This window comes from Marmota flaviventris, chromosome 9 (assembly GCF_047511675.1).
Source record: "Marmota flaviventris isolate mMarFla1 chromosome 9, mMarFla1.hap1, whole genome shotgun sequence".
Taxonomy (NCBI): domain Eukaryota; kingdom Metazoa; phylum Chordata; class Mammalia; order Rodentia; family Sciuridae; genus Marmota; species Marmota flaviventris.
Window position 1 is genome coordinate 10,777,033 of NC_092506.1, and position 8,601 is coordinate 10,785,633.

At 43.9% G+C, this 8,601-nt stretch overlaps 1 non-coding gene across 1 annotated transcript; it reads left to right on the forward strand.

The window, feature by feature from the left end:
- The first annotated feature begins 453 nt into the window (after window positions 1-453).
- LOC114100150 (U6 spliceosomal RNA) lies at window positions 454-560 on the forward strand. The gene has a single exon (XR_003583990.2). It is a non-coding gene; the product is annotated as a U6 spliceosomal RNA (small nuclear RNA).
- The last annotated feature ends 8,041 nt before the right edge of the window (window positions 561-8,601 follow it).

The window sequence follows — 8,601 nt, forward strand, 5'->3', positions numbered from 1 at the left end:
ATTGTGCCGACCGGAGCAATTTTGCCAGAGGGCTTTGTACCCACCTTCCTGAAGGTTAAAGTCAGCGCCTTTTGGAATCTAGTGACTCAGAGGTGGAGGTTCAGCCCCAGGTCCGCGGGTTATGATGTGATTAAAAAAATATATAGATAGATAGATAGATAGATATAGATAGATAGATAGATAGATATAGATATAGATATAGATAGATAGATAGATAGATATAGATATAGATATAGATATAGATAGATAGATAGATAGATATAGATATAGATATAGATAGATAGATAGATAGATATAGATATAGATATAGATAGATAGATAGATAGATATAGATAGATAGATAGATAGATATAGATAGATATAGATAGATAGATAGATATAGATAGATAGATATAGATATAGATATAGATAGATAGATAGATAGATAGATAGAGATAGATAGATCGATCGATCGATCTCAGTTTGGCGGCACATATACTAACATTGGAACGAGATCAAGAAAATTAAAATGGCCCCTGCACGAGGATGACATGTAAATTTGTGAAACGTTCCATATTTTAAAAAAATGTTTATGCAAGATATAAAACACTTCTCAGACAAGTAGTTTTGTGGATGTGCCTTTTAAAAACTGTAGGACGATTATATACTGCTTACATCATGTTGCCGTGCAAGCATGCCTTCCTAAACATATAGAAAACAATCGAGAACCGAGTGCTGAATTAGCAAGGCCACCAGGGAGCCCCTTTGATCAGCCACCATATGCCAGGGACTGGCCCTTTGTGGTTTTTTTTGTTTTGTTTTGTTTTGCTTTTTGTTGTTGTTTAGATCAACCTTTTTGTAATATAAACATATATGACTATATTTTAAATGTACAGCTCTGTGAGTTTTGGCAAATGTATTCATCCTTGCCCACCAGCACCCCAAACAAAATGCAAAATGTCTCCATCACCTCAGATATTTCCCTCCTGCAATTCTGTAATCAGACTACACACCACACACCACACACACACACAAATGGAATTCTGTAGAATACACTGCTTTGTGTCTCACACTGTTTGCTCACATTGTTTAGGAGAGTCATCTATGTGTGGGTATCAGTAGTTGGTTCCTTTTTTATTGCTGAGCAGTATTATGTGGTATAAATAATCCACATTTGATAATCCATTCACCACCCTGGTTGTTGATGAACAACTTTCCTTAGTCAAGTGGTTTTGTAGATGTATGTCCACTATACAGACGAGGGACACAGCTTGCAGGGTCACGTGGCCAGCGTACATGTAACTTCATAAGGTACCGCGGGACAGTTTTCAAGCTGTAGCATGTCACTCCCACTAGCAGTTCATGAGCAGTCCACTGGCTTCGCATCTTCCCTACTTTACAAGAGACCCTAATACAGATGCCCGAGGATTCCAGGCACTTCAGCTGCCCCCAACTCTCCCAGCTGATAATCTTCCTCCTTAACTCAGGTGGATTTTAGCTTACCGCACCTTGGGGCAGAAAAATAAAGTGATCCTTTCTTTCAGAGGTTATAGTTTCTCTTCCTGTGGTCCAAAGCCTTAAATGAATATCCTAATTTTTTGTCCATTTTTCTTTATGGTGGAAGTGTTAATTCTGTATCAGTGACTCCATCATAGCTGACAGCAGACGTCCCCTAAGCTGTATTATATGTTGAAATCTCAAGGACTCACTGTCGTTTGTTGTTGACATATGATATTGATGGCTGAGAGGCTCACTTGGGCTAACTGAAAAATGTGCAGAAGCAAGGTTAATCAAAGAGCGTGTGTATATCAACTTGCAGCGATGAATAAAAATCAGACTCAAAATTCTCTGTGTGAGTGTTATCCTTGCTGTCTCTTTCCTAAGCAGGGCACACAAGTGAAATCATAATCCAGCTCTTGATTTATAGTGAGGAGTCCCTGTCATGAGTAGCTGGAGTCAGCCTGGATGTAATCCAGTGCCTTCTCTAAGGCAAGACGGAAGCCACACCTCATCTGAAGGTTGTCGGTGCTCACAGAATCAGTGTGGGCTGTTAAAGGAATGGTTGATGACATCAAGCTATGACAGCCTGACGCATCCAATTTATAACAGGATAAGTCTTGCCAGAGGGATTAGATATATATGAAATCTGTGCCTCTCTGCACCCTCCATCTCTACCTAAAGAGAGAACCTTTCCCTTGGAACAAGAAGCACTTTTAAGTTTGGTGACTAACACTCGCTCTCCCCCATACACCCTTTCGACAGGAAATGCTGCATCTGCCTCTCTGACTTGCCTTTTGCTTTTGCTTTTGCTCTGGTGACCTTGCATTGCTCTGCTCTTGTCAGTAAGCTGGTAGCAATCCCATTTCCCCCATTTCCAGATTCCTAAGGAGCAGGTCTCTGTAGCACCAAGTATTGAAGGGAGGTGAACACATTAACCATTCATGGGCTGGAACCTCTAAAACTGAACCAAGATAAACACGTTCTCTTCTTCAGTTGATTCACTAAGGTATTCACTACCCAGTCATCAAGCCAAAGCAGAGCCCTCTTTTCTGCCTTGACAGGAAGGAGACCTTGTACAAGGAATTCCTTGGACTGGGATCCTTCCATCTAGTGATTCTGATACTCTGATTCATGCATCCCCACAACTTGAAATTTCTCAGCCATGGGCTGCTATGGAGAAAAGTCAGCTTGTTATGCTCGAATTCGGGACCCCCAAAAGACCACCAGAGACCAAGATCGATGTAAACAGCAAAGAGGTGTTTATTGAGAACTAGCTCAGTCCTCCGCGTGCACACACAGCAACTGGTGACGCTGAGAGGCCCCGAGCCCAGGGTTTGCAGCAGTTTTATACATTCTTTGGAGAAGGCAGGGACCCCCACACACATCATAGCATCTCTTAGCAATTCATCACACACCGCGGGAAAATCAAATAACAACTCTAAAACATGATTAGCACATTCACTGGCGGGAACAAGTTGGGTAGGGGTGATTGGTTACTACAAGAGGGGGATTCATTTGAATTGATTGGTTTAAGCCATGAGGAGTGTACGTGCTGAACTACATGGTTTCCCAACACGTTATCAACCACCATAAACTACTGGGAGGGTCATCTGGCATCCCAGGTATTTCACTGTCTCATGCTGATTGGTGGCTGCTAGGGGGTTGCTATGGATCCTCACCTAGCCTGACTGAGTCAGGGACACCTGGCGTGGCAGATCTCTCCTGTTATTTGTAGATAAACAACTCAGCAGGGTGGGAATGTGCCTAGGAGTGCTCTGTGGGTCTTTCCAAGGACAAAGGCCATGTCCCTTCCTTGGACAGGCTTTGCTCTGAGGTAGAGGCTGGTTTTTCAAGCTCAACTTCGTTCTGCAAAGTTGAAGTATGCAGGACAAGTGGTGTTGAGAGCCACAGCGGAATCGGAATGGGGAGGCGCCTGGCATTTTGCCAGAAGGAGTGGTTGAGAGGTGAGACAAGCGAGCCATTAAGATGATGATAATTAAGTTAAGCTGTGTATAATTGCTGTGACTGGATGATGCTGGATTGGGGCAGGCTGTGTATTCAGTTGTATATAGACCCCTGCTGTCCGGCAATAGGGCGGCTTCTGCTGCCTCGGAGCCCGCTACTTTTGAGTTCTCACGGAGTTCCCGGAGTTCCTGGAGTTCCTGTTGAGTTCTCTGGGAGCCCCGTGGAGAGCTGGGAGAGTTCCCGGGGAGTGCGGTGGAGTGCCGGTGGGGTTCTGGCAATAAAGTAGTTCCTGTTTGAACCTACAAGTGCCTCAAGGCGGCTCCGTTGTTTTGTGCCCAGCCAGACTACGGCAAACTGGAATGTGTTGAGCAGGGAAAGCTCTATAAAAAGCTGTACCTATTGGCTTGGACTGCCAGAACAAAGTACCCCAGACTAGGCAGATTAAATTGTCTTACAATTCTGGAGCCCAGAAGTCCAAGATCAAGATGTTAGCAAGGTTGGTCCCTTCTGAAGGCTGTGAGGGAGAATCCAATCCAGGCTGCTCTCCTAGCATCTGATTTGCTGGCAGATTTTGGCTTTCCTTAATTTCTGTCTCCATGTTCCTATGACATTCTCCCTCTATGTTGGCCTTCTTAGGGTACATGGACTCCTCTGCCACCAAAATTCTAGTGGGAGGCACACTACCTCTGAAGGTTTGACAACTGACTCTACAAAATAAATTGATGGTGGACAGATTAACCAGAGAAAAACTAGTTTAATTACATACCAACATATGAGAGTCCCACAAAATCTGAGGCTGGAAGCAGCAGCAGATGATTGATGCTTTTATAGCATCCTGAGCTACAGAAAGGCAGCAGGGCTTGTGGCTTCTGGGATGTGGGGGTGGAAGAGGAGGATGTGGTGAATAAAGGTTATCTGGTTTCATAGATAGAGAGCCTTTCAGACAAGCCTTTAATCCCAGTGGCTCAGGAGGCTGAGGCAGGAGGCTCACAAGTTCAAAGCCAGCCTCAGCAATTTAGTGAGGCCCTAAGCAACTTAGCAATTACCTGTCTCAAAATAAAAAGGGCTGGGGATTGGGGATGTGGCTCCGGGGTTAAGAACACTTGGATTCAATCCCTGGCAATACACACACACAAAAAGTCTTTCAGGAAAGAAAAGTCATCTCATGAGAATAGGTGACAGTCCTCCACATCCTCTCCTATGATTATGTGGGGGATCCATTTTCAGTCAGATAAGGGAACTTCAGGGGAAATCCTTCCCTGCAGGTGCTGTTCCTCAAATGCCCTCAATTTATAGTCATCACCATGCAAAGGTGGCATATTTGGGGGTGATATTTCCAGAATCCCTGCACTTCCTTATCCTGCTACAGGAAGACAGTAACTTGGGAGTCTGCAGAACTAGCTGGAGCCTGTGCAGCAATGGCTATGGCTTTGAACAATGGCTGTGTGGCTTAGGCAGCCAGTGTCCCCAACTCAATAGGAAGGAGTTGGGACAGATGGCTTCCCAAGTTCCCTGCACCTCTTCAGACAAATTCTTTCAGCACCTGGGAAATCAACTTTGAATTGCTGGATTTACAGATGAGCCTTATGCTGTGAGTCCACTCGGGTGCAGTAAACTGCATTTGGATCCACAGTCTTTCAAGGAGAATGATACAGTTATGTGGGTGGGAAGGACAAGGACTCTCTTTTGAGCTTCCCCCTTATTACTAGCCTACTCTATGGGAAAGCTTTATAAGTCAAGGCCATTTGGAACAATGAGAAAAATAAATGAGTATTTTGTTGTTGTCTGTGTCAGCTTGAACTTCCCTAGACTTGACCCTTAAACCACAAGGAAACACCTCTTTACCCACATATGTTAAAGTGGGAGTCATTGACTTGCTCATAACAGAATTCAGATATGGAAGGGACCCTTTGCAATTGAGCTAACAGTCCAGAGAGGGGAAGAGCTAGCTCAAGGTCACAGGAAAAACTTTAAGGGCAGGGCCAGGAAAAATCAATGTCAATTTTCTAAACTGTATAATGAGAGACCTCTGAAATTCCTTCAGGCCTAGAGTCTGGTCCCTGGTCTCTGATTATTGGACCAGTGATTTCTGCCGCTCCACCACCCCCGTGGTGGTTCAACAGCCTCGCTGTTGCTGAGGCTGGCTTTGAACTCTCAATCCTCCTGCCTCAGCCTCTCAAGCTGCTGGGATTACAGGCATGCACACTGTGCCCAGCCCTTGGGTTACCATTATTTTAAAAAAGACACTTTAACTCAGAAAGTAGAGGGTACACAATCTCAGCATACCTCACCATGACAATAATCAATTCCTTTACAAAACACTGCCTCTTTCTTATTTCTTTAATTTTATACAATTTAGTAAAGCCCTTCTCACTAACTGAGGAGGATCATAAATAATTATGATCCTTGAAGAGAGCAGTCAGCTTTCAGCCTGTATAGCTGACAGTGCACGTAATAGACACCTCATTATGATGCAGCAAGAAGGCCCTCATCAGCTGAGCAGATGCCAACAATGTGCTCATAGACTTCCCAGCCCCCAGAACTAGGAGCCAAAAAAAAACTTTATTTAAAAAAATGTGGGCTGGGGTTGTAGCTAAGTGGTAGAGCCAGCACTTGCCTAGCATGTGTGATGCCCTGGATCCTATCCCCAGCACCACATAAAAAAAATAGAATAAATAAACAGAATAAAGGTATCCTGTCCATCTACAACTAAAAATATTTTTTAAAATGTGTACCCACACATAATTCTCCTCTTGGTCTGACCTTAAAACAGAGATGGTCAACTCTGGCTGCAGGGTTAGAAACCCCTGGAAGAGCTTTTGTTTTTGTTTTATTTATTAATGTGGTGCTGAGGATCAAACCCAGAGCTTCCCAAGTTCTAGGCAAGCCCTTAGGAGACGGTGCTTTGAACTTCCCATGTGTGACAAACCCTAAGTACCGCGGGAGGGCGCTAGAGCACAACGCAGGCCACAGCCCAAATTCGCCCTGCAAAACGGAATGGGCTGATTCGCTTGCTACACCCTGGATTTTTTATTTATTTATTTATTTCCATTTTTGTGTGTTTGTTTGCTTGTTTATTGTGATGCTGGGGACCGAATTCAGGGCTTCGTGCATGCTAGACAAGCACTCTGGAATGAGCTCCACCCTCAGTTCTCCATACTGGCTGATAATCAAATGACAATTGGGAAAGGAAGACGTCTGTCTTCCTACTGAACACAAACCACCTACTCCAAAAACCCATCGACAATTAGGAAGGAGTTCCGTGCTTCGCTTCAGGGTGCAGCCCTTGAAAGTAGACAACAAAATGTATCGTGAATTAACTTGCTGGTAATGTGTAGCAGGCCCTCCCCGCCACCCCAGAAAGTGGCTGTGTGACTTGCGCAGGCGCCTTTGGTGAGCCATGCCTCTGGGTGCCACATAAGCAGATAGGGAGACTCAGCAAGTGTGGTCCTAGCCGTCTCCCCACCGATCTACAGCAGAGTGCAGGCTTGAAAGTGTTTAAACCCAGAAGCACAGCTGGCAGCTGAGATTAAGGAGGGGGAGGGATTAGGGAGGAGCAGTAAATACCCCAGGAAAGACCCCAGTTCAGTCGCTTAGAGACAGGGAGGCCCTGGCTTCCAGGGGAAACTCCTTCAAGGGGCTGTTTTGACCTAGAGCCGAGGCCTTTCTGTAATGGTTAAGTTTTCAGATGGAAGAACCCCTAAGTGGAGATGCAGAAATACAGAAAGAAAAAAACAAAAAAAAATTTTTTTTTAATATTTATTTTTTGGTTTTGGGTGGACACAATATCTTTATTTTACATTTATGTGGTGCTGAGGATCAAACCCAGTGCCTCATGCATGCTAGGCCAGCGCTCTACCACTGAGCCACAACCCCAGCCCCCCAAAGGGGTTTTTGATTCACAACACCTGTGTGGGTGAATTTGATTTCATCGAGGGATCTGCAAAGCTGGCCCCCACAAACACAGAACTTTTTTTTAAATAAGCCTATTCTAATTGCATATTAATAAATGTGAATTTTCAAAAAAAAATTGGAAAATCTAAGCAAACATAAAGAAGAAAATTAAACTAAACCTAGTCCTGGCACTCTTTATCTCCTTCTAAACTTTTTTTTTTCCTTCACACTTCAATATATAAAATAAGATTATTCTGAAAATACATCTCATGTGCTGTTATTTCATTTTATATCCTATTGTACTTATTCTCTCAAGTCAAGGCATATAACTTTGTCTGTTTTGGTTTTCTTTTTTATCAAAAACTTACATGTGTGTAACATACTTACAAATATTACACATTCATGTACTGTTACTTCTGTATCCTAAAATAACATCTGTTCCTACATATTGCCATTTCCTGGCATGTGACCATCAGATAGTGCCTGCTGATTTCTAACTTCAGAAATGGGGGTTCAGTCCTCTCCCCAGTCCCCACCATCCAGTCCCTAGTATTCCCTGGTTATTGGGAATACTTTTTATTCCTACACTTTTTTATTTTGCTGCATTTAATTTTGTCCTTACCCTTTGTTTCCTTTGTTTCCCCTGGACCTATCTCCAGGACCTTCACAAATTTACTAGAAGAGTATTTTAGTTATTAAGTTATTTTTAGTTATTTATTTTTCTGTTGCCAAGACTGGGTAAGTTTTAACAAAATGAGGCTTATTTAGCTCAGTTCTGGAGGTTCAAGTGCTCTCCTCTACCTGGTGATGGCCTCCTTGCTGGCAGAGTCCCAGAGCAGGGCCATGGCAAGAGCAGGGAGTACTGGTGTGTCCTCTGATTTCTTTCTCTTCTTCTAAAGTCACCTGTATTCCACCATGAGGCGCCACCGAGACGAATTTGGCTAATCCTAATCACCCCCCAGAGGCTCCACGTCTGCACACCATAGCTGGATTAAGTTGCCACTCTCTCAATACAACAGTGTTTAAATTCAAACGCAGGAACTCAGAGAGGACACACGTAAACCAGGTCCAAGCCGCAGCAGGACATTAGGCCTTTTTGCAGTTCCCCTCCCTCTTGAGGTGTTTTCCCAGAACCCTGGGACTGGTTCCCAAATGGAAAGGTTGCTGTCATCTTGAGAACTTTCTTCTTGCTCTCTCGTTGATCCTTGATCTTCCGGATCTCATGGCCTTGTCCTTCTGGAGGTGGGTACCAAGTACCAACCA